This window comes from Hippocampus zosterae, chromosome 4 (assembly GCF_025434085.1).
Source record: "Hippocampus zosterae strain Florida chromosome 4, ASM2543408v3, whole genome shotgun sequence".
NCBI classification, from domain to species: Eukaryota; Metazoa; Chordata; class Actinopteri; order Syngnathiformes; family Syngnathidae; genus Hippocampus; species Hippocampus zosterae.
In genome coordinates, this window is record NC_067454.1 from 2,003,758 (window position 1) to 2,030,628 (window position 26,871).

At 44.8% G+C, this 26,871-nt stretch overlaps 1 long non-coding RNA gene across 1 annotated transcript; it reads left to right on the forward strand.

Annotated features, from left to right (window-relative positions):
• The first annotated feature begins 2,099 nt into the window (after nt 1-2,099).
• On the forward strand, nt 2,100-8,150 carry LOC127599128 (uncharacterized). The gene is made up of 2 exons (XR_007962009.1): nt 2,100-2,241; nt 7,982-8,150. It is a non-coding gene; the product is annotated as an uncharacterized LOC127599128 (long non-coding RNA).
• Nucleotides 8,151-26,871: the final 18,721 nt, after the last annotated feature.

Genomic DNA, 26,871 nt, shown 5'->3' on the forward strand with positions numbered 1-26,871 from the left:
TGGTTGCTTTCAAAACTTAGCTTGTAGCAGACGTGTGCACATTTTCAGCATGACGTCTCTGATCCACTGGAAAAAGGACACTTTGATCCTCTCCTCTTTCATCTAGAACTGCTTCAGACAACAAAGTGTATGCAGAAAATTGGTGAAGATTGAACGACTGTCTCTGTCCTATGTGTTGTCTTGTGTTATTTTTGTTATTTTGACTTCAAAATGGCGCCGCGAGAGTGGCTGCCTTTCCAGCAGCTCCTATATTTTGTTGTTCTACTTCTTGCTTTCATAACTTTGCTGCTGGGAATTGGGAATTTCTCCATTGTGAGACTAATAAAGGTTGTCTTATCTTATCTTATCTTACTCTCATTTCAGTTGAACTCCTTTCGGGCAGCCTTACGTTTTGATAAATATAGGCTTGCTTATGGTTTGTATTAATTTGTCTTATTTGGCATTTCTGACCATCAGTACATGAACAAATTCAGCAATTAGTCTCTAATATGTTCCCGCGTGATGCCTCTTTTTTTTTTTTAATTAGCTGCCGTTTGCCACGGACATCTTCAAGCTTTATGTGGGGAAGAACAATCAGGGCCGTCCGTCGGTGCTCCAATCAGCCTGCAAATTAACACGTCTTCCACTCATGTCATTCACATTCAGTCCGCAGGAGAGCACTGGATCGAACTCGAAAGAATCTTCCACTCCAAAGAGATTTGCCAATGCTGCCGACAAACTATGTCCTTGATCTGCTCTAATTTGGGCGGGGCCCGGTTGTAAAGTCCTCTCCTGACAGCGAATCCGCCGCGCTGACCAACATTGTCTGTCATTTGTCAGATAATCCATAAAATATTTGCATTTCTCCCCCTACCCCTCCCCCCCAATGATGATGAATGCCGTGCAGTTGGCCCCCAAATTAACTTAATGCCCACATGTTACTCTTTCATTGACCCTACATGCATGTTAGCATGTTGAATCATTAATTAGCATGGCATTCCCTGGGTTCCATCGCATCACAAAATGGATGGCTCTTCATGATTCCGTTCATGGCCTCAATCTCATTTGTGAATGACACGTAAAAAAATTCTGCAGCCAATATCAGCAGTGGCTTCTCAATGTTGTGTGTGACATATTGTTCTGAACAAGTCTCAGTGCCGGTGGATTCTTATGGCTGCAGTGGCAGTTGTAACGATCCCCAAATGATCAATCTACTCAAACAACTCATGAGTACTCATATTTTTTTTATGTTAATCAATAAAAGGAGCATTAATCAAACAAAACAGCATGAGCTTTCCACCACCCACGCAGGTCTTAGCGCCCTTTCAGCATGTGCAGGTTGCGCTGAGTTGAACATTCATTCATTCATCTTCCTAACCGCTTGATCCTCACTAGGGTCGCGGGGGGTGCTGGAGCCTATCCCAGCTGTCTTCGGGCAGTAGGCGGGGGACACCCTGAATCGGTCGCCAGCCAATCGCAGGGCACACAGAAACGAACAACCATCCGCACTCACACTCACACCTAGAGACAATTTAGAGTGTTCAATCAGCCTGCCACGCATGTTTTTGGAATGTGGGAGGAAACCGGAGCACCCGGAGAAAACCCACGCAGGCCCGGGGAGAACATGCAAACTCCACACAGGGAGGCCGGAGCTGGAACCGAACCCGGTACCTCTGCACTGTGAAGCCGACGTGCTACCCACTGGACTACCGGGCCGCCCCGAGTTGAACAATGGATGTTTATTTTGTTCAGTGTGTGGCAGGAGTGGAGGGCGTTCCCTCCTGAGCCGCACCTGTCACTAATGATCCTCGTTAGCCAGCTGCCTTGAAAAGCTCTGCCATGCAGAGAAGTGGCTGTCAGATTATTTTATCTTCTCAAGTGCTAATTCTCCAAATGCTCATTCCTTGTTCATTCCGCTCTAGTTCATGTCATAGTTTGTTCCTGTTGTGTTTATGTTACTTGATTCAGAGTTGTTGGGGTGGGGGTTGTTGTTGGTGTTGGTTTTCTTTTTGTATTAGTCCCGTGATTGGATTGTCTTTTTTGTCAAGAGATGTACCTTATTAGGGTGGCCCGGTAGTCCAGTGGTTAGCACGTCGGGTTCACAGTGCAGAGGTACCGGGTTCGATTCCAGCTCCGGCCTCCCTGTGTGGAGTTTGCATGTTCTCCCCGGGCCTGCGTGGGTTTTCTCCAGGTGCTCCGGTTTCCTCCCACATTCCAAAAACATGCGTGGCAGGCTGATTGAACACTCTAAATTGTCCCTAGGTGTGAGTGTGAGCGTGGATGGTTGTTCGTCTCTGTGTGCCCTGTGATTGGCTGGTAACCGATTCAGGGTGTCCCCCGCCTACTGCCCGGAGACAGCTGGGATAGGCTCCAGCACCCCCCGTGACCCTAGTGAGGATCAAGCGGTTAGGAAGATGAATGAATGAATGAATTTTATCCTCATCTACAGTATGTTTTTGGGATCCTCTCCCACCCGTATATTTCTGGATCCAAACAAATCCAGCTCCAGTCAGCAACCTATTTTGACACCACACTCAAAACTTGTTTTTCTTTTTTTTTCCCAAGTGATCGCTGAAGTGGGAAATACAAGGCAGAGATTCTGACAAGAACAATATTACATGCAATAAATTAAAGAAATGTTTACCACATAGTGAAACCTGCGGCTATACCCCCTCTGTGATCTGTTTCATTTGATCGTTTGGTCCGCCAGCTTTCATAAAGAAGTCTCTGGCAATAACAGCGTGCTGTAGTCACACCTCTGGGCAAACTGGTCAGAGACCTGAGTCAGCTCATGAAACTTCCCAAAATTGTTGATTTTCACTATGAATAGACCATTCAGATGTTTCTGTTCCGTTCCTAAAACAAAAACAACATTCATTCATTCATCTTCCTAACCGCTTGATCCCCACTAGGGTCGCGGGGGGTCCTGGAGCCTATCCCAGCTGTCTCCGGGCAGTAGGCGGGGGACACCCTGAATCGGTTGCCAGCCAATCGCAGGGCACACAGAGACGAACAACCATTCGCACTCACACTCACACCTAGGGACAATTTAGAGTGTTCAATCAGCCTGCCACGCATGTTTTTGGAATGTGGGAAGAAACCGGAGCACCCGGAGAAAACCCACGCAGGCCCGGGGAGAACATGCAAACTCCACACAGGGAGGCCGGAGCTGGAATCGAACCCGGTACCTCTGCACTGTGAAGCCGACGTGCTAACCACTGGACTACCGGGCCGCCCAACAAAAACAACAATAACTTACAAAATAAAAATAAAACCCGCCACAAAATGAAAACAAAACAATCAAGACCCCCAAAATAAAGCCGCGCATTACACGGTGGTGTAAATTTCATGTTAACTTGTATCACTCAAAAATCAACTCATTGCCCTATGAGAGTCACAGAACCAGGCGAGAACGCCATTTGTCACTATCTTAGTTCACATATTGATTGAATGCACCCCCCCCCCTAATTTAGATGCCCGGGGCCAGACTACCCCAGCACACATGTGACCCTCGCGAGGATAAGCGCTACAGAAGTGATGGAGGCACGGATGCGATTGAAAATGTATTTTTCCATCCACAGTCGCATTCATTTTCCGGCACTTTGCTGATAGTCAGGCCACTCTAGTCACGCACGGGGCGGAGCTGATTGACCTCACTGCTGAGTGTAAATTACGAAATTTGAAAAATTGCAGCCAGAAAGGAAAAAAAACAACAACAACAACAAAATAATAACTAGACTGTGCAGAGCACAAACACAGAATGATGCTAGCTTATCCAATTCCACTGTTGGAGTGGTGTGAACATAAGCCAACAGCCTGGTTGCTCCTCTGCAAGTTTGCATTCAATTAGGTTGGGGTGGGTGGGTGGGGGGGGTAATTTATTCAGGGCAGGTACTGGACCAAATCCTGTCAAATTTGCTTCCTGTGTATCATGATATTTAAATTGATAAAAGAGATGATAGATCAGATAGATAGCACTCTCTCTCAAAAATACACACACACACACACACACACACATACACACACACACTCTGTGGTTGGCCTCTTTTCTCACTAATAAGTGTTGGGTTGCATAGTTTCCAAAGCTTCTTCAAGCGCGTGTAGTCTTTTTGGAGTTATAAGTCTGGGGCTGATCATGTTTGTGGGTCTCTCTAATTAGTTGCGTGTCCCACAAGCGATCTCTCTGATGTGATAATGTTGTGTTATGGATTGAGAATACACGAGTAAACAAGCTCATTGTGCGCCTGCTTTGTATAAAGAGGAAACATGTGATCAGAATCTTTTACTTTACTTTTTATTCATTCATTCATTCATCTTCCTAACCGCTTGATCCTCACTAGGGTCGCGGGGGGTGCTGGAGCCTATCCCAGCTGTCTCCGGGCAGTAGGCGGGGGACACCCTAAATCGGTTGCCAGCCAATCGCAGAGCACACAGAAACGAACAACCATTCACACTCACACTCACACCTAGGGACAATTTGGAGTGTTCAATCAGCCTGCCATGCATGTTTTTGGAATGTGGGAGGAAAGCGGAGCACCCGGAGAAAACCCACGCAGGCCCGGAGAGAACATGCAAACTCCACACAGGGAGGCCGGAGCTGGAATCGAACCCGGTACCTCTGCACTTTGAAGCCGACGTGCTAACCACTGGTCTACCGGGCCGCCCACTTTACTTTTTAATTTTTTAATTTTTTTTTCTTGTGTTATGGATTTAGCTGGGCTTTTGTAAAGACTGGGGGATTTTGCACCATTAAAGCGAGTGAAACATTACAGGAAAAGTGACAAGAATGTAGGATTGCATTGTATGACCTTTGACTTGCAAGCACGAGAAATCCGAGACACGTATTGTATTATCACCTCCGGATGTTGTCCCGAAACGCAAATGAGTAGGAGAGCATTCTCTGCCATTTTCAAACTTTTAACTGACTGCCTGCAGCCAACGCGATGCCCTTCCCTGCCGTGCGGGGGATCACCTGCACATCTGGCAACTTTGCACATGATAACGAAAGAGAATCTCTGCATCATCTCATCCGACCCTCATTGTCTGCATTTCTCTCCAAGATTTATTTCAACAAACAACTGTTGCGTGCGTTAAAAGTGGTTCCAGTTTCGGGATTTGATGTGCTCCAGTTTCCTGGTGATTGTAAGGACTCTGGTAGCAGCATTTTGGATGGCCATCTGTATAAAGCGAGTCATCGAGGGAGAAGGGCCTTTGTCTCGGGGAGGCCATGGTCACTCTGTCAAAGTTCCTTCGCTCCTCTATGGAAGAGTGGCCAAGCTTTCACAACGAAGAGCATCCCCGCAGCACTCCAACAATCAGCCGTGTGTATGGTTGAGTGGCCACTACCGCACAAAATAGGAAGGAAGCCGTTCCTTTGTAAAAAAAAAAGGCACTTGGAAGCCCACCTGGAGTTTGGCACCTGAAACACTTTTGCACCATGGGAAAGAAAATTCTTTGGTGTGACGAGACAAAGATTGAAGTCTTTGCAATGCATGTCGGTAAAAAGAGGGACGCTCCCCATCCAACCTGATGGAGAAATGCTGCAAAGAGGAATAGCCAAAACTGGCCCTCAAAAAGACTTGAGGCTGTAATTCCGGGCAAATGTGCATCAACAAAGCCTATGAATATTTAAGCAGAAAAAAATACTTGACCCCTGTTGTCATTTTGGGATGTTGTGCGAGGAATTGTGAGGACACGTTGAATGGCTCTATTTTGGGGTGAAGCTGTTTGACTGATGGTACCGGGGTAGGACGAGATAAGTTTTTTTACTTCATCCTACTCCCTTGAACATAATAACTGTGTTGAATGAAGACTGATTTCTTTCTTTTTACTTTTTTATCTACCTTATTTTCTGTCAAATGTAAAAATTGTAAATTTCCCCATTGTGGGACAAATAAAGGATATCTTATCTTATCTTAAATTATTACTGTATATGTTTTATGTTCAATAAACAAACAGGGCGGCCCGGTAGTCCAGTGGTTAGCACGTCGGCTTCACAGTGCAGAGGTCCCGGGTTCGATTCCAGCTCCGGCCTCCCTGTGTGGAGTTTGCATGTTCTCCCCGGGCCTGCGTGGGTTTTCTCCGGGTGCTCCGGTTTCCTCCCACATTCCAAAAATATGCATGGCAGGCTGATTGAACACTCTAAATTGTCCCTAGGTGTGAGTGTGAGTGCGAATGGTTGTTCGTCTCCGTGTGCCCTGCGATTGGCTGGCAACCGATTCAGGGTGTCCCCGTGACCCTAGTGAGGATCAAGCGCTTAGGAAGATGAATGAATGAATAAACAAACAAACAAACAGACTGATCACCCAAATGTGCCGAATACTGTTTTTGAATGGAAAACTATGATGTGTTCCTTTCCCAATGCAAATGCTTGATTAATTCACGAAGCATGCACGCGGACTATTATTTTGACCTATTTTGAATGTGATGTAATTCATCTTTTTTTTTTTTTTGCACTTGAACTTGTGACTTCATCATGTGGAATCGCACAAGCAGCTTTTCGAGTTGTTCCTATCAAAGGCTTTTGCTGCTGTGAGATCAAGGCAAGTGCTCGGATGATAAAAATCAATCAGTAAGTACAGAAATCAATACAAATGTTCTATGGCCTGACAGTTTTCAATGATTTTCAGAACAACTCGGGTGATGGCGGACCGCATTTTGTTTTGGCCCAGGGTTTGATTGACAAATAATGGCCCCGCAGTTGTTGTTTTTCCTAGCTCGGCACGCAGCGTGTAACAGACACCCATCTCACCGGCTTGTGGCATTGGGGAATAATTACAGAGGGCCGCCCGCGGTAAGGCCTGGCAGAGCGAGTTCGTTAGCAAAGAGGGGGAAGGGTGGAGGGCGGAAGCAGGGCAGAGTGGATAGCCTGACGCTGTACAAGTGCACATTCGGTGTAGTTTACCAAGCATAGCCTCTTTTCACCGACCGCTGCATGTCTCGCGAGCTGGAGGCAAACAAACAAGGCTGGGTCACCTGTGACTCGGATATTCAACTCATTTGGAGGCATTCGAGGCTGATTTAGCTTGCCGCAAAGTAACACTGCAATAGATTAAGTTATCAGAATCAGAATCATCTTTATTGGGCAAGTATGTAGAACACACAAGGAATTTGTCTCTGGTATAACACGCTGCACTAGTATCATCGTAAACAACAAAATCATTGAACCATTTTAGAGTAACCAGTAGTTTTGTAGTACCGTTTTGTGGTGCAAGAAGAGTGACTATGTCAGTGACTGTTTAAGGAGTTAATGGCGAGAGGGAAGAAGCTGTTTAAGTGTCTACTGGATTTGGTGCGCATGGATCTGTAGCGTCTGCCTGAGGGGAGTGGCTGAAAAAGGTGGTGGGCAGGATGCGGGGGATCCAGGAGGATTTTCCATGTCCTTGTCTTGATTCTTGCAGTGTGCAAGTCCTCAAGAGTGGGTAGGGCGGTGCCAACGATTTTTTCCGCCGTCCTAACTGTCTGTTGAAGTCGGATTTTGTCCTTTTTTGTGGCGGCCCCAAACCAAACCGTGATGGAAGAACACAGGATTGATTCGATGACTGCCGTGTAGAACTGTCGTAGCACCTCCTGTGGCAGGCCATGCTTCCTGGTCACAAATAAAAATCCGCCATCAGGTAAATGTGCAATAACCGAACTGCAAAGTAGCGTTGGAACACATTGTAAATGCACTTGAATAGAAACTGTGAGATGGTCACAAAATTTGTGATAACTGTGTACATGTCTAATTAAATGGCATCCATTTCACAGACAATGCGTTGGTTTAAAAAAAAAAACTGAATTAGGACCCAGAAGCAGAGATGAGGGCGGCCCGGTAGTCCAGTGGTTAGCACGTGAGCTTCACAGTGCAGAGGTACCGGGTTCGATTCCAGCTCCGGCCTCCCTGTGTGGAGTTTGCATGTTCTCCCCGGGCCTGCGTGGGTTTTCTCCGGGTGCTCCGGTTTCCTCCCACATTCCAAAAACATGCATGGCAGGCTGATTGAACACTCTAAATTGTCCCTAGGTGTGAGTGTGAGCGTGGATGGTTGTTCGTCGATGTGTGCCCTGCGATTGGCTGGCAACCGATTCAGGGTGTCCCCCGCCTACTGCCCGGAGACAGCTGGGATAGGCTCCAGCACCCCCCGCGACCCTAGTGAGGATCAAGCGGTTCGGAAGATGTATGAATGAATGAATGAGTATGCCAGGACACGGCGGTCGACCGGTTAGCATGTCAGGTCTCACAGTGCAGAGGTACAGGGTTTGATTCCGGCTGCAGCCTCCTTGTGTGGAGTTTGCATGTTCTCCCCGGGCCTGCGTGGGTTTTCTCCGGGTGCTCCGGTTTCCTCCCACATTCCAAAAATATGCATGGCAGGCTGATTGAACACTCTAAATTGTCCCTAGGTGTGAGTGTGAGTGCGAATGGTTGTTCGTCTCTGTGTGCCCTGCGATTGGCTGGCAACCGATTCAGGGTGTCCCCCGCCTACTGCCCGGAGACAGCTGGGGTAGGCTCCAGCACCCGCCGCGACCCTAGTGAGGATCAAGCGGTTAGGAAGATGAATGGATGAATGAAAGCAGAGATGACGCAGAACTCAAAGTATACGTAAGTATTTATCGACAAAAATATCAAATAACTACAGAGAGCTGGATGTGGAAAACACAATGGCATAGCAGGCTCGACCAACTGACAACATGTCACTGAATAGTAATCCAAGTTTGTATATTGGAAGACATGAGGCCCATATGAACCCCCACTGCCCCCAAAAAAGGACCGCAACATAAAACAAGCACAGCAACTGAAACATTAACTGAAGCAGTCACAACAAAAAAAACAAAGTAACAAATGCGAGGAAATGTGCAAAACTACAGCGGTGTGTGATGTGTGGCTTGTTTGTTTACTTGCCGTCAATAAAAAAAAAAAAGATTCCATTTATAGTTTACTTTTGGTTTCCTTGTTTCTGCTTGACAGTGCGATATTTTAATGGAAAATTAACCTCTTGATCTGCATCCAGTCAAATGTTTCTACGTGGGTGTGTGACAGCGCATGCGCTTGCTAATTAATCTTGCTTTCTCACTCAGCATGGGCTTACCGCACAGAATTCGCAGCCATTTCTCTCTGTTGCGTCGCGTCTTGTTATTGAGCTCCTTGGCATTCGTGCATGGTCCCTTCTACGATATCAAACTGATGCAATATTCGTCTGCCATGCCAAAAGAAGAAGCAACACACTGATATTAACTACTGTAGTTGAACCGTGCTCATTCGCTGTGTGTACCAAAAGCATGAATGTGCCTAATTTGCAGCTATCGAAGCAACACCAAACAGAAACCGTCTTAGCTGAAATCCGACAGAAGCCAAAGTAAGGTCGGTTGAGGAGGAAGTTTAGCATTCTCTCTCTGCCTCTTCCGAAAAGCGAGAAGGATGTGGATGAATATTTGCAGCAATAGCGCTCGGCGGTGAAGTAACACGCGGCTGCACGGACCCCCGTGAGGACGCTGGGAAACGGATGGCCAGGATCAAAGGCAGCGCGGAACAGCAGAACGAGGGATCTCGGAGCTTAAAGGCTCATTAGCAATATTACAAAGGTAAGGCTTGGAATTAGGTGTCTAGGATTTAAGACGGAGACAGTTTTAATACAAAACCCAGGGAAGGATAGCTTATGCGTGTTTTACCGGCGTAGGTAGGGGATTTGGCGGCAGTTAAAAAGTGCTTGTCTTGTGTCATAAAGCCTATTATGATTAGTCTCGCTGCAAAATGTTTTTGACCTTGAAGTGAATGCCACAAATGTTGCATTCCTAGATCCTTATTGCTATAATTCTCAAAAATATGATTTATGAGAGTGGTACTCAGACTGTAAAAGACTACATGGGCACACTTTAAAAAAAAAAATACAACAACAAAATATTCCAAAACCAAAGTGTTGGTACGTTGGGAAGTAAGTGAGAAGAACAAACAAAAATGGTGTGTTGAATTTTATGTCATCAAGTGGTTGCGCAAAATAAAATCAGCTGGATCCATGAACATTTTGAAGCAGATGTATAGCCGACCTAAAATATGTACCTGGATCCAGATGATTTTATTTTGTGCAACCACTCGTTGAAATAATATTGAGTAAACTCAACAAAAACGTTTTCGACATCTCCATCTTGATTGATCTGATCATTTTTAAAGAAGTCATATTTCGGGGTGGGAAAATGAATCTTTTAGATGTTTCATGAACCAGTTGTTTTGTTTTTTCAAGATGGCATTCTCTGTTCAACGTAGGGCTGGAAGCACATTTGACTTATTAGTTCTGAAACTCCTTTAACTGAAAAAAAACAGCACCATCTACTAGAGGAGTCAAAACATACTGCCGGTTCGTGAATCGTCTTGAAGCTTCATGTTCCCATCACTTGTCATATTGTGCATGTTTTTACTGTATCAAACATTCTCCATTTTTGGGGGGACGGGGGGGGGGGGGGGTCTCTGCCTCACTGGCATTCTTCTGTCAAACTAATTATTGAATTGCCTATTTTTTTTGGGGGGGGGAACGTTCTTTTCTGTGCAGATTCCAACGTGGCTGTCGTCGTTACTACGCCGACAGGGTCACTGAAACCCACTTAAGCTTTATTTAACATTACCAAAAACTCGAGCAACTATTGGACCAAAAAAAAAGTGACTTTGGTGGCGCTATTGGAAACTTCTTGAGACTGTCTCCCAAACCCATGTTCCACCTTCTTTTTCCAGAATGCAAATGAGCCGTACTCATGTGAGGACACCGCTGGCTTAGATACAGTTAAATACATTTCACACATGATGGGTTGGCAGACACACCAGAGACCCAACTTGATGATTCCACAGATTAGATTTGTAAATGTCGAACAAACATTTATAGACTAGATGACTCGATTGGGACTCTGGAAAGTTTGAAGTACTTCCATAGCTTAACTTGGCGACCACCAAGAAATCCTCATTGAATTCATATAAGCCCATTCATGTGTTGCATATACAGTATTAGGTTGGTAATTGAAGAAAATAATGAAACCGCCTGGCTTATTAATTAAAATTCACAGAGTGGCATGATTTCTTTCTGTTTTAAAACACTGCATGGCTCCTTAAATTGTATTTATACCCAAGTACTACATGTTGGTTAATAGTATTTAGCAAATTGTGGCATGGCAGAAATACCAAATGTCAGCTGTGCTTTGAATGTCCTGTCGTGACGATGACAAGCTAGATGCTCACATCCTCTTGCATGCATGTGTGTGTGTGTCTGTGTGTCTTCCTGGCTTCCATATTCACAATACATGCCCATGGGTGACACTCTGTTGGAGTATTTAGCATGTGTGGGGGAAAAAAGTGAGACTGGGGGGGCCGGGGGGCGGAGTGGGGTGTAAGATTACGCCATCTGGGCGGGAGCATCAGAATTCAGGGGAGGGTGATGAAGAATGTTATTCACCTTGTGGCTAAACGTTTTTGAAACAGAGCGCTTATTAATGTCACTTGACTAAATGCCGGAACAAGACGATGCAAAGGATTTGGGCATGGAAGCTCCCCTGAAAACTGAACCGCTTTGTGGATGTTGTTCATGAACTCAAATCAAGGAGTTGGTATGAAAATACATCATTTGACCATCTGACGACAACATGATTATGATTATTCAAATATTGTCGATCTGTGTCATCAGTAATGCTTCCACAAAAAATCTCATCACTATGATATTTCGAAAGCTTTTGTGTCACGATTCGGTAAATTGAATTTTTTTCCACATTTCTAGACAATCGGTTTGTCCACATATGTGGTGGACAATTTTAACTGGTGAAATTGGCTTTTCTTTCGATGCAGTGTTAACGGTGGATCTCACGTGCCGTTTTGGTGGTCATTTTTTTTCATCTTCCATACCGCTTGATCCTCACTAGGGTCGCGGGGGGTGCTGGAGCCCATCCCAGCCGTCTCCGGGCAGTAGGCGGGGGGGGACACCCTGAATCGGTTGCCAGCCAATCGCAGGGCACACATAGACGAACAACCATCCGCGCTCACACTCACAGCTAGGGACAATTTAGAGTGTTCAATCAGCCTGCCATGCATATTTTTTGGAATGCGGGAGGAAACCGGAGCACCCGGAGAAAACCCACGCAGGCCCGGGGAGAACATGCAAACTCCACACAAGGAGGCCGGAGCTGGAATCGAACCCGGTACCTCTGCAATGTGAAGCCGACGTGCTAACCACTGGACTACCGGGCCGCCCAAAGTACAACATGAACTCACAAAAGTGTGTAGGTGTACATAACATCCTGTCTGGCGCATACCAGTTGGTCATTCGAAGCACTTTGCACGTGAAAACCCAAAGCACAATGCACAATAGAGTCCTTGCATGTTACTTATCTGCGGCCATTAGGGGTCCACCTCAAAATTGGATCGAAAGGTACGAGAAACAGAGAAACTGAATGGATGGGAACCATGAGATCAAACTACTTTGAATAAATGTTTTTGAAAGCACCCAACAATGATGATAAACTCACAAACACCGTTGAGGCTCAGAGACGGGATTTTCACTGGTGAATCATTTGACTGTGAGTCAGTGCTAAGTGTGTGCTGCCTGAGGGAGAGGTTACTTTCATTCCAATGGATTTTACAACCCGTTTCTACTGGGGCGGGAGGGGGGGCGGATCTTGCACACTTACAAGAGCCCAAAATTTGACCCATGATGCGTGCTACTCATTGTGTTAATCATGCTGGAATTGCACCGCTCATCGTGTCAAACGAGGAGCAGAATGTTCCCGATTCCCCGTCATTTTTTACTTTGGAGTCCCAAAAGCATTGTCATGATACTGCGGGAGCGCAGTGTGATTCGTTTATCCTGCGATGGCAAAACACTTTTAGAATACTATCCATTTTTTTTGCTCACTGTTGTGAAGGAGACAGAATAACGTGTCCCCGTGGCTCGTGTTATTCAATTGTTAATGCTAAGCAGAAGGTTATGTTACTTATGTTCCACCTTGGCCGCTCTGTCCTTGTTAACACGAGTCCCACGGTACGTTTTCATAAAGTGCTACTTGATTCATCTGTGCAGTCAGGGTCAGGCGAGATGCCTACATATATATATATATATATATATATATATATATATATATATATATATATATATATATATATATATATCCATCCATTTTCCAAACCGCTTGAATCCTCACTAGGGTCGCGGGGGGGTGCTGGAGCCCATCCCAGCTGTCTTCGGGCAGTAGGCGGGGGACACCCTGAATCGGTTGCCAGCCAATCACAGGGCACACAGAAACGAACAACCATTCGCACTCACAATCACACCTCGAGACAATTTAGAGCGTCCAATCAGCCTGCTATGCATGTTTTTGGAATGTGGGAGGAAACCGGAGCACCCGGTGAAAACCCACGCAGGCCCGGGGAGAACATGCAAACCCCACACAGGAGCTGGAATCGAACCCGGTACCTCTGCACTGTGAAGCCGACGTGCTAACCACTGAACTACCAGGCCGGCCATTATATATATATATATATATATATATATATATATATATATATATATATATATATTAGATAGATACAGTATATATTCTGTATATATAGATAGATAAATTTCCCCAGTGTGGGACAAATAAAGGATATCTTATCTTATCTTATCTTATCTTATATATCTGGCTGTATTTCTCAGGTGTGAAAGAAAATACGTAAGCCTTTCTGCCAGGAGAATACTACAGCAGTTAAGACGTCTCCTCCCGGCATTGGTCGCCTTTTCTCCCCCGACTTCCTCTCTTTCTCCTTTTCCGCACGACTTTCCATCCCTCCTCCTTTCTGTCCTTCTTCCCTTCATGGAACGCACTTTGGCAATGTACGGTGAACGATTTAATAGCATACGCTAAGATACATCGCAGTAGCTGAGGTGTGCTTTTGGAAAGGTCAGCATCAGCATAACTCCAACGGCTAGTTGGTTTAACTATGACAGGAAGAGTGGTCTTTTCTGAAGGGAGGCGTTTAGGTCTTCTGTAAACTACAAAAAAAGTAAAAAAAAAAGCGAAAAAAAGACACTCATGTATCACACGGCAATGTACGTAACGTGGCAATTCTTGTAGTGAGGCATTTTTATGAGTCCAGAGAGGTGCATGCCCTCTGTTCTTAGGTGAGCCCACAGGTGAAGACATCTGGGAAAGCTTTCATGAGGGCAGTTGAGTGCTTTACCTTAAAAATAAAATAAAACGTTTTTTTTTCCTTTTACATATTCGGACCGGAGCTGGATATGCCTGCTCTAGTGGGTAGAATCGTCATGGTCGCAAATGTTTTCCGGGCACGACTAGTTTCAAGCTAGCGCGGGGACTGGCAGGCTTCCGGACACCGCACACCGGCGGCAGGCTAGTGCGATACGTGTTGTGTTCTTGGCGCGCGCCTCCATCGTCCGCATAACGGACAGTTAGGACGGCAGAAAAAAATCGTTGGCACCGCCCTACCCACTCTTGAGGACTTGCACACTGCAAGAATCAAGACAAGGGCACGGAAAATCTTCCTGGATCTCCCGCACCCTGCCCACCACCTTTTCCAGCCACTCCCCTCAGGCAGACGCTACAGATCCATGCGCACCAAATCCAGTAGACACTTAAACAGCTTCTTCCCTCTAGCCATTAACTCCTTAAACAGTCACTGACATAGTCACTCTTCTTGCACCACAAAATGGTACTACAAAACTACTGGTTACTCTAAAATGGTTCAATGATTTTGTTGTTTACGATGATACTAGTGCAGCGTGTTCTACCGGAGACAAATTCCTTGTGTGTTCTACATACTTGGCCAATAAAGATGATTCTGATTCTGATTCTCATAAAAGAGACACTCCAGGCAAAGGTATTGTTGACGACACGCAATGGCAATGGCACCTGTTATTCAGCCTGCGGGGGGCACAACATGACAGACATTTGACCGCATGCTATTACACACAATTCTTTAGGTTTCAACATCTTACGGTAGCCTCGGAAATTGAAATCAGGACATGCAGCTGTGTGGTGACATCAAGGGATGATGGATTTTGGGGGTGTGGGCATAGCTAGCTAGCTAGCTAGCGAGATTCATGCCTATTGTGGAAGAAACTGAACAGATAATTTTAACCAAATAACTTCTCAGGATAGCCACTGATGGAATAAAGGCACTCAGGCCTTATAGAGCAGTGGGTGGGCGACTCATGCTGGAAGCCCAAGTTTGTAAAAAAACACAGACAAGTGAAATGGTCAACAACAGCTTTAACGTGATTTCTGCACAACTGGCTACAAAAGACTTTGTCAGTCTTGGCACAATTTCAGCAATGACATTTGAACATGCACAGTATTAAGAAATTTCACTTGACAGGGTTTTTAAGGGCATTAGCAGTGAGCTTCACTGAAGCACTGTCGCGCAGCCTTAGCTGGCCTGTCACACAGCCAAATGATAGACTAGTAATATTAAATTATCATATTCAAACGCTCAGAATGTGAAAGAGAACAGAAAGAGTTCAACTTTAAGTATCATGAAGCACATTAATGCAAAAGAAATTCGATACCAGGTTTGCTCTACCTTGTCACGTGCCTTGAAAAGCCTTGAAAGTGAAAAAGCCTGATGCGTAAATAAATGTCTTCTAAATTTCACACAACACTGAGGTGTGTTGTTAACAAATGTGAATGTTTAAAAGCAAAGGCTTCAAAAAGATCACAAATCCAGCTCTCTCAGACACTGTTGCAAGAATGCTTGCTGAATACGACCGAAACCACAACGCGCACTACACTAATTACTGTCAATCAAATACAGTACCGCTATTCTCACCTTGAAAATGGATGCCAATTCGTCAAGCCTTCGTGTTAATGCCAACCAATAACTACATTCATTCATTCATTCATTCATCTTCGGAGCCGCTTGATCCTCACTAGGGTCGCGGGTGGTGCTGGAGCCTATCCCAGGTGTCTTCGGGCAGTAGGCGAGGGACACCCTGAATCGGTTGCCAGCCAATCGCAGGGCACACATTAACGAACAACCATTCGCACTCACACTCACGCCTAGGCACAATTTAGAGTGTTCAATCAGCCTGCCACGCATGTTTTTGGAATGTGGGAGGAAACCGGAGCACCCGGAGAAGACCCACGCAGACCCGGGGAGAACATGCAAACTCCACACAGGGAGGCCAGAGCTGGAATCGAACCCGGTACCTCTGCACTGTGAAGCCGACGTGCTAACCACTGGACTACCGGGCCGCCCGCCCAATAACTACATGATTCTTTTAAAAATATGGCCGATGGTCTAATATCCCACAGGGTTCCCCCCTACATGATCAAAACACGCACGTTAGGTTCACGAAAGACAAATTGCCCATGAGTGCGAGTGTGAATGGTTGCTTATCCGCATGTGTCCTGCAATTGACTGGTGACCGTTTCGAGGACAGAAAAACCCCATCACCCTCCAACTGCCCACTCCAAAGCCCCAAACCGGAGCCCAACATCAGATGGACACTTCCGACTCTGGGTGAGGATACGCGGTACAGAAAGGGGATGGCTTCCTGAAAGCAGAATTCTGTATCATTCCTGCAAGACTGGTGTGCGGCACCATCTCATATAGTGTCCCCGCAAGTGATGTTTTTATTCATTTTCAGTGTTTTTTCACCATTGTACACAAACCACATCATCAGGGTCTCTTCACATTTTCAACACACTGGCAAACCTTTGACCAAGTTGTGACAGTGTCTACAAGTCATTTATTGTAACACCTGCCAAACACACCTTGCGATCATGATTGCACTTTGAATAACCTCCCTGAAGAGAGCTTTGAAAACTGAAGAGTCTCCATCTTTTTGAACCGGCCGTCTCGCACTCTACCACCAACAGATGTGAGTCGCATTTTAAGAGCCATTTAAATATTTGCTGTGAGGTGTCCCAAAGTCAGGGTTTATTTTTGCAGGTTTGTTGCCATCTCTATCAACCCAATTTAAAAAAAAAATCTTCAGGTCAGTTATCTCCTTGCTTCCCTCACTGCTTGCATTGAATACTGACGACTTTTGATTGAAAATAAACCTGTAACACGTTTTGGCAAAGCGATGAATATTGCAAAAGGAGAAGCAACTTGAGTTTCATCAAAAATGCACTGAATAATTAAGCATGAAAGCTAAGTGCAAAATCAATCTATGGTCCTAGTTACTTTTCATTGAGTGAGTGAGCAGCCAGATTCTCAGCACAGGCGATTGCGGAGCGAGCCTGGATTAGGGCAAGATTTACATGCGGGATTTCAAATACATTCAACGGGCACACGGGTTATATTGTACGTGGCGCCAAATCTGTGCACTTTCCATCGGTAACAGTTGAAGAACTTTGCCCCTCATACATGATACATCCATAAAGAACACCCAGCTACCGAAACCCACACAATTCAGCATTTTGGCAATTCTCTCTGTGTAATGAAGAAGCTTCCAGAAGAATCAAGAGCATCTGCCTCGACCTGTTAGGTCAGGTTGGAGTAAAGGAGGGGGAGAATCAGACGGGAGAAAGAAAGCAGGAAAAAGAGGAGCCAGAATTGAAATGATGACGAGTAAAGGAGTCGTTATGACACAAACATACTTTGAGATGTTGGGACATTCCTAAAGTTTGATTTCATACTCTGATAAACGTGGAGACTAAAACAAAGAGGGTGGCCCGGTAGCCCAGTGGTTAGCACGTCGGCTTCACAGTCCAGAGGTACCGGGTTCGATTCCGGCCTCCCTGTGTGGAGTTTGCATGTTATCCCCGGGCCTGCGTGGGTTTTCTCCGGGTGCTCCGGTTTCCTCCCACATTCCAAAAATATGCATGGCAGGCTGATTGAACACTCTAAATTGTCCCTAGGTGTGAGTGTGAGTGCGAATGGTTGTTTGTTTCTGTGTGCCCTGCGATTGGCTGGCAACCGATTCAGGGTGTCCCCCGCCTACTGCCCGGAGACGGCTGGGATATGCTCCAGCACCCCCCACGATCCTAGTGAGGATCAAGCGGTACGGAAGATGAGATGAGATGAGACTAAAACAAAGATACACGTTGAGGTCAAACGGTTTGAAAATACATCTCCGTGACGTTCAGAACTAAGAGTGTTGGGCGTGCAGAACCGGTAGACCACAAATTGTTGGAAATACACGAACCAATCACAACTTTAAAGATACCAGCCAAATCCTGTAAAATGTCCTCCAAGAAAGTCAAACCAAAGATTTTTCCTTGACCAAGATGATTTTACATCCTACACCGATGCGCGGGGTTGTCATTTACACCGCACCGTCTTTCTAACTCTATGGGGACGTGATTAAGAAGACGGGTATCCATTACCTTGAAGAAGAGCAGTCCAATCTTGCTTCGGGCTTGGTGTCACACTCTAATATATACAAAGCCCTGCGAATCTACCCTCTCCAAATCCCTCCGTGCCCTTTATATGCCAATCCCATGACGTTTGGCGGTTGACTTGAAGGATGATACCCCTAATGTTCGTGACAAATTAATCCACGGGGGGAAAACGCATGACAGTGAGCTGCCAGTTAGGTCATCCTTTTGGCTAGGTCTGTCATTTTACTTTTGCCGAAACGCGTGTGTTTGCCTGCGTAGGAAATAAATAAAGAAACAGGGTTGAGCAAATTAGAATACCGGAAACTTGATGTTACTAGGTCAGCGGTGCCCAACCTTTTTTTGACCGAAGATCAACCAACCGTCCACGATTGACCGGTTATCGCACGCACGCACGCCATGATGAGCAACAGCCATAACGGATCATGCTATGAATGAAACAGAGAAATAAAATCCATAGAACTGTTTGTGAGTTTGTGAAAAGGAAATCTCTGCCTACATTAGGAGGGACCTGATGTGGAGCTATGGGAGAAACTTTTGCAGCAATGTGGGTTAAGTAGTGTTCAACTAGCGTCCGTACGTGTACCGTTTTGAAACGCTCCGCGTGTTGCTCCGGATTCTCATTCTTTGTCAGCGCCATTGGTGAATTGTACATGACACAAACTTTGAATGTGAATCATAAAAAAAGATATATATTTTTTTTAGGTTAAAGGTGACCTGCTTTATAATTGATTTTTTAAAATATTTTTTTAACGTGTGAAAGTGAAACTGATAGAATGCTTTGGGTGCAATGTGCACTACCACAAAAATACATCATCGATAACGCGCACACGGACGCTCTCATCTTTTATTTATTTATTTTTCCTCGCGATCGTGTTTGTCGAAAGCGGCCCATTGCAAAACACGGCCCAAATTTTTAGACGGCGTGCAAGGCTTTAAATTGTTGGTGGAGATGTGTCAGCCGGGTGATTGTCTGGCCATCAATCCAAGGGCGTACCTCGCCGCTTACCTGAAGTCAACTGCGATAGGCACCTGCTCCCTTGAGGGGAAAAAAAAAATGGAGAGGATTTGATGAATATTCAATTCGCAGCCTTTTGACACCGTCTAGTTCAGGAAAAAAAACAAAAAAAGACATTCCATTACACTGACACAAGCGATGACGGGAAACGAGCTGAAAAGACACCCTTAATAGATTGACTGTAATTTCAAATCAGCATTCATGTGCGTGCAATTAATTAAATCAAGATCAACACGTTCATTCCGTTAACCGAGAGAAATATTTGACTTTTGGGTATTATGAATTTGAAAATAGTGCATTTGGTGAGTTTGATTTGCCATTTTAGTGTCTCGTTTGTCTCCCTGGTGTGTCTTTTTTTCGACGAGTCGAAGGCAATTATCTTATTGCCTCCTCACTTGTTTGTCACGAGTTCCATTTGGATTGAGTTCCCGTCGTTCTCTCGGTCTCTGGTCGTCAAACATCGGGTGTGTTGCGATGAGTCTGTTCTTCATGCTCCTTTTGTCTTACTTACGGTTTGGACTTTGATTGATCGTTTTGTTCCTGCCTTCCTGTACCATTGTCTTCCTTTTTTTTTTTTATCCAGAGAAACCAACGTTTTAGCCGGTACTCCTATTCGGATTCAAACCTAAACTTTCAACTACCATCGCTGTACATTCAATTAAAGGTGCGGCCAAATGGGCGGAGTCATGCTCAAACCTACCCTGATCATACACCCTCAAGGGGCTTCACAGGGAGCTCGCGTGGCAACACCGGGCCGTGATCACTTCTCATCAGCATCTTGTTGCGATATCAGAGACAGCAGGCCATCAATCACCGCCCCGGCACAACACAACGAGGTGGACGGTGCTCTGTCTGATATAATTTTAAAAATAGATTCCATACGCTGAGACACTTTGTCAAGTCAAGTCAAGTCAAGAGTATTTCTCGAGCACTTTCAAACAGCCATCGCTGCATACAAAGTGCTGTACATGGAGCAATTTAACATACACAATAAACAGTAAGACAAATCGGTAATAAAGGCGGTAGAAAGCACCAAGCAGTAAAATCAAGAACAAATCTAAGTCAAGTCAAGTCAAGAGTATTTCTCGAGCACTTTCAAACAGCCATCGCTGCATACAAAGTGCTGTACATGCAACGATTTAACATACACAATAAACAGTAAGACGAATCGGTAATAAAGGCGGTAGAAAGCACCAAGCAGTAAAATCAAGAACAAATCTAAGTCATGCTGAGTCCAACGCCAAAGAATACAAGTGAGTTTCTTGCTCCGATTTGATCTCCTGACTTCCTTACTTTAAGACTGACTGCTTATTATTTCCCCTTACTCAATGACATCACTTAACCGTGTTTCTAAATCGTCTTAGCCGCACTGAAATTTAGTGGGCGATCGGCTGGATTATTTTGTCATTCTCATTGTCATTATTTGAGCATGTAACAACAACCACAAAGTGTGGTTTGGAGAATGAGTCATGATCCGACGACACAACCGTGCCGAGTTCAAAGCCAACCGTATTGCAAGACTTTTACGTTTTTATCGGCCATTGCGTCCAATCATCAAATTGCATGAATCGGGTCACGGATTCATTTGGACAAATGCATCAGACAGCAGCGGCAAAATGGAGCGCGAACAAATGTTACCTTTCGAACCATCAGCTTCTCTGACCCGGAGGTCCCGTGTGCCCAAATCCAAACCCCGGATGTGTCGTTTCCTTTTTCTGGAGTTAACTAGCGCCTGTAATCTGGTTTTACTGACCTCTGAGGACCCTACCGTCTTGTTAGCGATGGTGCAAAGAACAAGTCCATTCATTATTTGGAACCTGATGAATGACTTGGTCAGACAGTAAGGTGTAAATGTTCAACCTCTCATAAATCACAGTGACGGCCAAGTCTAGACCTTAGCCTACATGTACTCAAGAATGATGATCCCTTGTATATTTTTCCCTACTTTTGGAGAAATATTGGTTTTGAGAGTCGATCTCTACTGCTGCCCCTCTAAGCTATTAATAACGTGTGTGAAACATGGTACAGGAGCAATGTGAAAGGTCAAAAAATATTCTTAATGGATACTGTAAGGAGGGAAGAAAAATGATCTTTTCCTTTGTCATAGTAGGTCATCCGTCGCAAACTGTAAGCACCTGCAAAATATTACAAAGGCATGTCCGTGGTGAAATCGGAGTGAGTGACTCCAATCTGGATGGGATTGAGCACCCCACAGTAATTCTGCAAAAATCAAAGCAAGTTTGAACAAAGTGTGTTAATTGACACTTTTGGCAGCCATTTATGTCCAAGTTGAATCAATGTCATCAAGTGTTTTTAAATCTGCAACAGTTTTGGGGGGGAAACTTTTGAAAAGAGCTTCGCCTAACCACTCATATTTTTCCGGAACTCTTTTATTCTTTTGATTTGGGGAGTTCAGCTGTGTAACCTTTCCACATTATCTATTTGAAAATGCCATCACACTTGTCAACATGACATCACAGTAAGGTCAGCACCCCAATCAATCCTCCTCCTGAGGCTACCTGGTTTTGTTTTTGTCTCGCGCTCGCAGCAGATTGGAAAAGTCTGCTCATTGACATCAAGACAAGTTCGTTTTGAACAAAAACTGTACAATTAAAGTCCGCAGAGCTCACTTGAGGAAAGACGTTTTGCTTTTGTGAAACGCCACCAATATAACGAGCAGCCAAATGACAACATTAGTTTGATTTGATTGACACAAACCCGTCAAATGAAAAATATATCTATATATACCAGTGTGTGTATATATATTATTCATCTCCCGAGCCGCTTGATCCTCACTAGGGTCGCGGGGGGTGCTGGAGCCCATCCCAGCCGTCTCCGGGCAGTAGGCGGGGAACACCCTGAATCGGTGGACAGCCAATCGCAGGGCACACATAGACAAACAACCATCCACGCTCACACTCACACCTAGGGACAATTTAGAGTGTTCAATCAGCCTGCCACGCATGTTTTTGGAATGTGGGAGGAAACCGGAGCACCCAGAGAAAACCCACGCAGGCCGGGGGAGAACATCCAAAATACACACAGGGAGGCCGGAGCTGGAATCGAACCCGGTACCTCTGCACTGTGAAGCCGACGTGCTAACCACTGGACTACTGGGCCGCCGTATATATCAGTCAGTATCATTATAGAAATAGGTCAGGTATTCACAACCACAAGGACAAAGAACACCAATTAAAATAAAAAAATAGATAAAATAAAATAAAATAAAAGATTCAGCAGAGTCATGCGAAAATACTTCAACTTCGTCTCGCCTCGCCCCACATGATTTTCACCGCACCATCCGTCAAACTGGGCACTAAAATAGAACCCATAGTCTCTCCAGTGTGTCCTGGGGCCTCCTCCCAGTGGGACGTACTGGGAACACCTCACCAGGGAGACATCCTAAGCAGATGCCTTACCCACATCATCTGTCTCCTCTCAACACAGAGCAGTGTAGCCGAAGTAGCAGCAACAGCTCAACTCTGAGCCCCTCCCGGATGACCGAGTTTCTTGCTGTTACTATAAATTAATAAGATTTATTCCAAGAGGGGGAAAAAAAAGCTGTTTGAATTTGCACTGGTTTTACCACACATTTTTCAAAACCTCAACAAATGGTTATGCATGATGTAGAAGTACACGCACACGTGCACACACACTCAAGTGAAAGCAATTTAGAAAATGTGTTTCTCACCGGAGACATAAATACATTGCCAGGAATTTACAGTTACATCAAACTAGATTTAATTTGATTGTTCGCCGTGCCAATATGGCACGCTGGGTACGTTATGCGCTCAGGTATAAAAGAAAGTTTGAGGCTACCTTGTTCCATTAGCACAAGTCCAAAATGACTTTCGGTAATTGATTTGTTTTCATTTTAATTGCAAAGTCCAGTCCGACCTTATCCGAATAGGAGAACATGAATCACCGGTGGACAGTAAAAGGTTCACAGACAATTAGTATGTATGCTCCTGGATGGTCTGGGTGTCGCCGAGAGACTGTGACATGCCTGTACCCCGGGTGCACGTCCACCCGACCACTTTAATTGGACAGATGCTCAGCATTAACATTCATCTACACAGAGCCACCTCTGTGAATATGATGGCTCTTTTAGTGAGACAAATATGAGGCCAATTTATTGGTCTCCTTGGATAGTAAATAGAAGGTTAGATGCGGCACCAGAGCTTTAATTGCATTGTTGGGGAAAGGTGATTTCCAGCCACGGCACCTCTGACGTGCTCATCAGAACAGAAGAGACACTTTGTTTGCACACGCGATGGAGACGATCTTTCCCAGCAGTTACATTTAACACCAGCCAATATTAGAAAAGCAGCTCGTCACTGGGGCTTTGATGCCTTCAAAGAGGTCACGGCTTCACGCCATTTACTCAAGTTGCTCTTGCACATCTTGCAAATGACGTTTAACTATCCGTTATCCCTCCAGTATCCCCAATCAAATCAGACTAATCCAATCTTGTCGAAATGTATCTCAACATAATTGGACAGTGGATTGAATTTTACTTGCTTGGGTAAACCAAATAAACTTACCAGCAATTACCCTCACGCTGTACTGGTGACCAGTACAGCATGAGGGCCCAAAAAAGATGTACTTATAGATCGGTCGATAGATGGATCGTTAGCTATCTAGCTAGTTGGATAGTTAGCGAGCTAGCTAATTATCCAACTATCTAACTAGCTAACTATCAAAATGTACATCTTATAGATCGGTCTAACTATCCAAGAGCTAGTTGGATAGTTATCTAGCTAATTATCCAACTATCTAACTAGCTAACTATCTATAAGTACATCTTATAGATCGGTCTAACTATCCAAGAGCTAGTTGGATAGTTAGCTAGCTAGCTAGACTGCTGGCTAGTTAGCTACATGAACATACATGTTCTCGGGGGGCGCGGGGGGGGATCATCATCATAAATACATCCCTAAAACTAAAACTTAGTGTCATGACAGTCCCTCGTGTCTAATCACAATCTGATTGAGGTTTGGAATCACAGCCCTATTATAGAGTGATCAGTGTGAATGCAGTCAAATTAGGGAATGATTGAGCAATAACTCCATATTCATTACCCAGATGAAACATTCCTAAAAGTGGTACACTTTGGAAACTCAATCTGTGTGCACGCGCGTGTGGTCAAAGTACTGAGACGAGTAAAAACGAAGTAAGACGAGATGACCGAATATGACATCCTCCAAGGCGCAAGGATGTGAAAATCTCTCTCATGCAAAGCTCTCTAATTGGTGTCGTCTTTGGCATGAGGGCGGAAGACCACCAGAAGGACAGAGCACAACTGGGGATAGAGGAAATAAACAGGAACAAGCAGATGGTCCACTTGAGAGGAAGACACTCCAGCACATGGTACAAACTGGACACCATAAAAGTTAGTTTGTGTGTCCGTATGTGTGTGCACGCGGGCGCTTTGCCAAAAAGATGTCAGCCACAATGAGTCACCAAAGACCACATCTATTCCGGTTTATACCTCATATTTGACACTTAAAAATGATTGAATTTGTCAGTGGTTAGTTGTAATTAATCAAGCAGATTAGCAAACATTTTATCTATTTTTGTCTTTTTACATGTACTTTTCAGAGAACTTGTACTTGTACACAGTGAGGCAATATATATATATATATAATTTTTGTTAAAATAAAATCCTCGTCCCACCCCCCCTCGGGTGGTGTCCGTCCCTCATTCAGCTCGGGTCCTCTACCAGAGGCCAGGAAGCTTGAGGGTTCTGCGCAGTATCTTTGCTGTTCCCAGCACTGCACATTTCTGCACTGAGATGTCCGATGTTGTTCCCGGGATGTGTTGCAACCTCTCATCTAGTTTATATATAGTTTATCTATCTATAGATAGATAGATAGTTTATTCATTCATTCATCTTCCGAGCCGCTTGATCCTCATTAGGGTTGCGGGGGGTGCTCGAGCCTATCCCAGCTGTCTTGGGGCAGTAGGCGGGGTACACCCTGAATCGGTCGCCAGCCTATCGCAGGGCACACCTAGGGACAATTTAGAGTGTTCAATCAGCCTGCCACGCATGTTTTTGGAATGTGGGAGGAAACCGGAGCACCCGGAGAAAACCCACGCAGGCCCGGGGAGAACATGCATACTCCACACAGGGAGGCCGGAGCTGGAATCGAACCCGGTACCTCTGCACTGTGAAGCCGACGTGCTAACCACTGGACTACCGGGCCGCCCAAGATAGTTTATTTGTTTAAATATTTACAATTAAAATGGGGCTAGGGTGAGTTCTATACCAAACTCGTAAGCATTTAGAGCCCAGGTCCCCAAATTCCAGGCCGTGGGACAGATAAAGCCCGCCTCCACATTTTGCCTGGCCCCCGAACAACACCGCAGATGCATTACACCTTTTTTTTTTCAGTCTGGCCATGTGATCGAGACTTGTATATGCAGAGAATGTAACATTCTATTCCACACTTCTGCTTTCCGTGCCCCATCTGGCACCCCTCTCTAAAAAAATAAAATAAAAATAAAATAAAAAAACATACCGTGTCAAGTCAAACGGAATAATAGCAAAACGATTAGGGAAGAGAAGGCTTTTTGGAAAACAATGAAGCTTTATGTTTCGACTCGTCTGCGATTGTCAGACTTGTTGTGACAAACTGACCTTGTCAGAGAAAGGAAAAGTTATTTGGCCCTCACAGTAAAAAAAACTCTGGGGATAAGGATCACACTACCATTGTAAATTGAGTTTTAGTTTTTGTTCACCACAACCCAAGCAAATTCTTCTTGGTCGCCCCTCAAGACATCAACCAGATAAAAGGTAACAACAATTACAGTTACATTGAAATGCAATTGCGCGTTTTGGTTGCACCCAAGCAAAAGTGCACCGCGCTTAACACAGTAAAGTCTAATCTGATTTTGCAAAGCAAAATCTTACGTGATCTAATCTACTTTCTCATCTGCTCAAAACAGTACTTAACTGCTCAATCCACATGTAAAAGCGTCTGAATGTTCTTTCCCAAAGAGGAACGTTTTGGAAAACCATTGGACTAATACATGTCACTTTTACGTTGATTTTCTGTGGCTCGACATCCAATTGTCTTCTTATCAGCATCTTTCAACGGGCGCTTTTAACCTGTTGAAAAACAAGATTAAAATGAATCCTCCATAATCCAATTTTCCTTGCAAAAAACACTAATTCTGTGTGAAATTGCTACACTGTGTTATGTGTTAGTGGTGTGCAAAATTACTTTTGGCTCTTGGATTCACCTCACTGTCATGATGGGGGTAAAAAAAAAGGCTTCTGTATTTACCAGGCAAGAGGTTGTAAATTGGCTGAGAGCGATTTCACACATTTTGCTATGCTTTCCGTGTTGCATAATGCTTCAGTTTTGCGCACGATTAAAAGGATATTGTAGCTTGGGTTGTAGGGGCGGGGGTTTGGGGGGGGCTGCCATCTGATTTGTCGGCTCCAATAAAAGCACATATAATGATAAAGGCATGGCACTCAAACTAACCCATTTCACAACACACTTTAATTGATCACCTTTTTACCTTTAAAAAACAAAATAAATGTGATTTATTTGGAAATAGGTACATTTATTTAATCT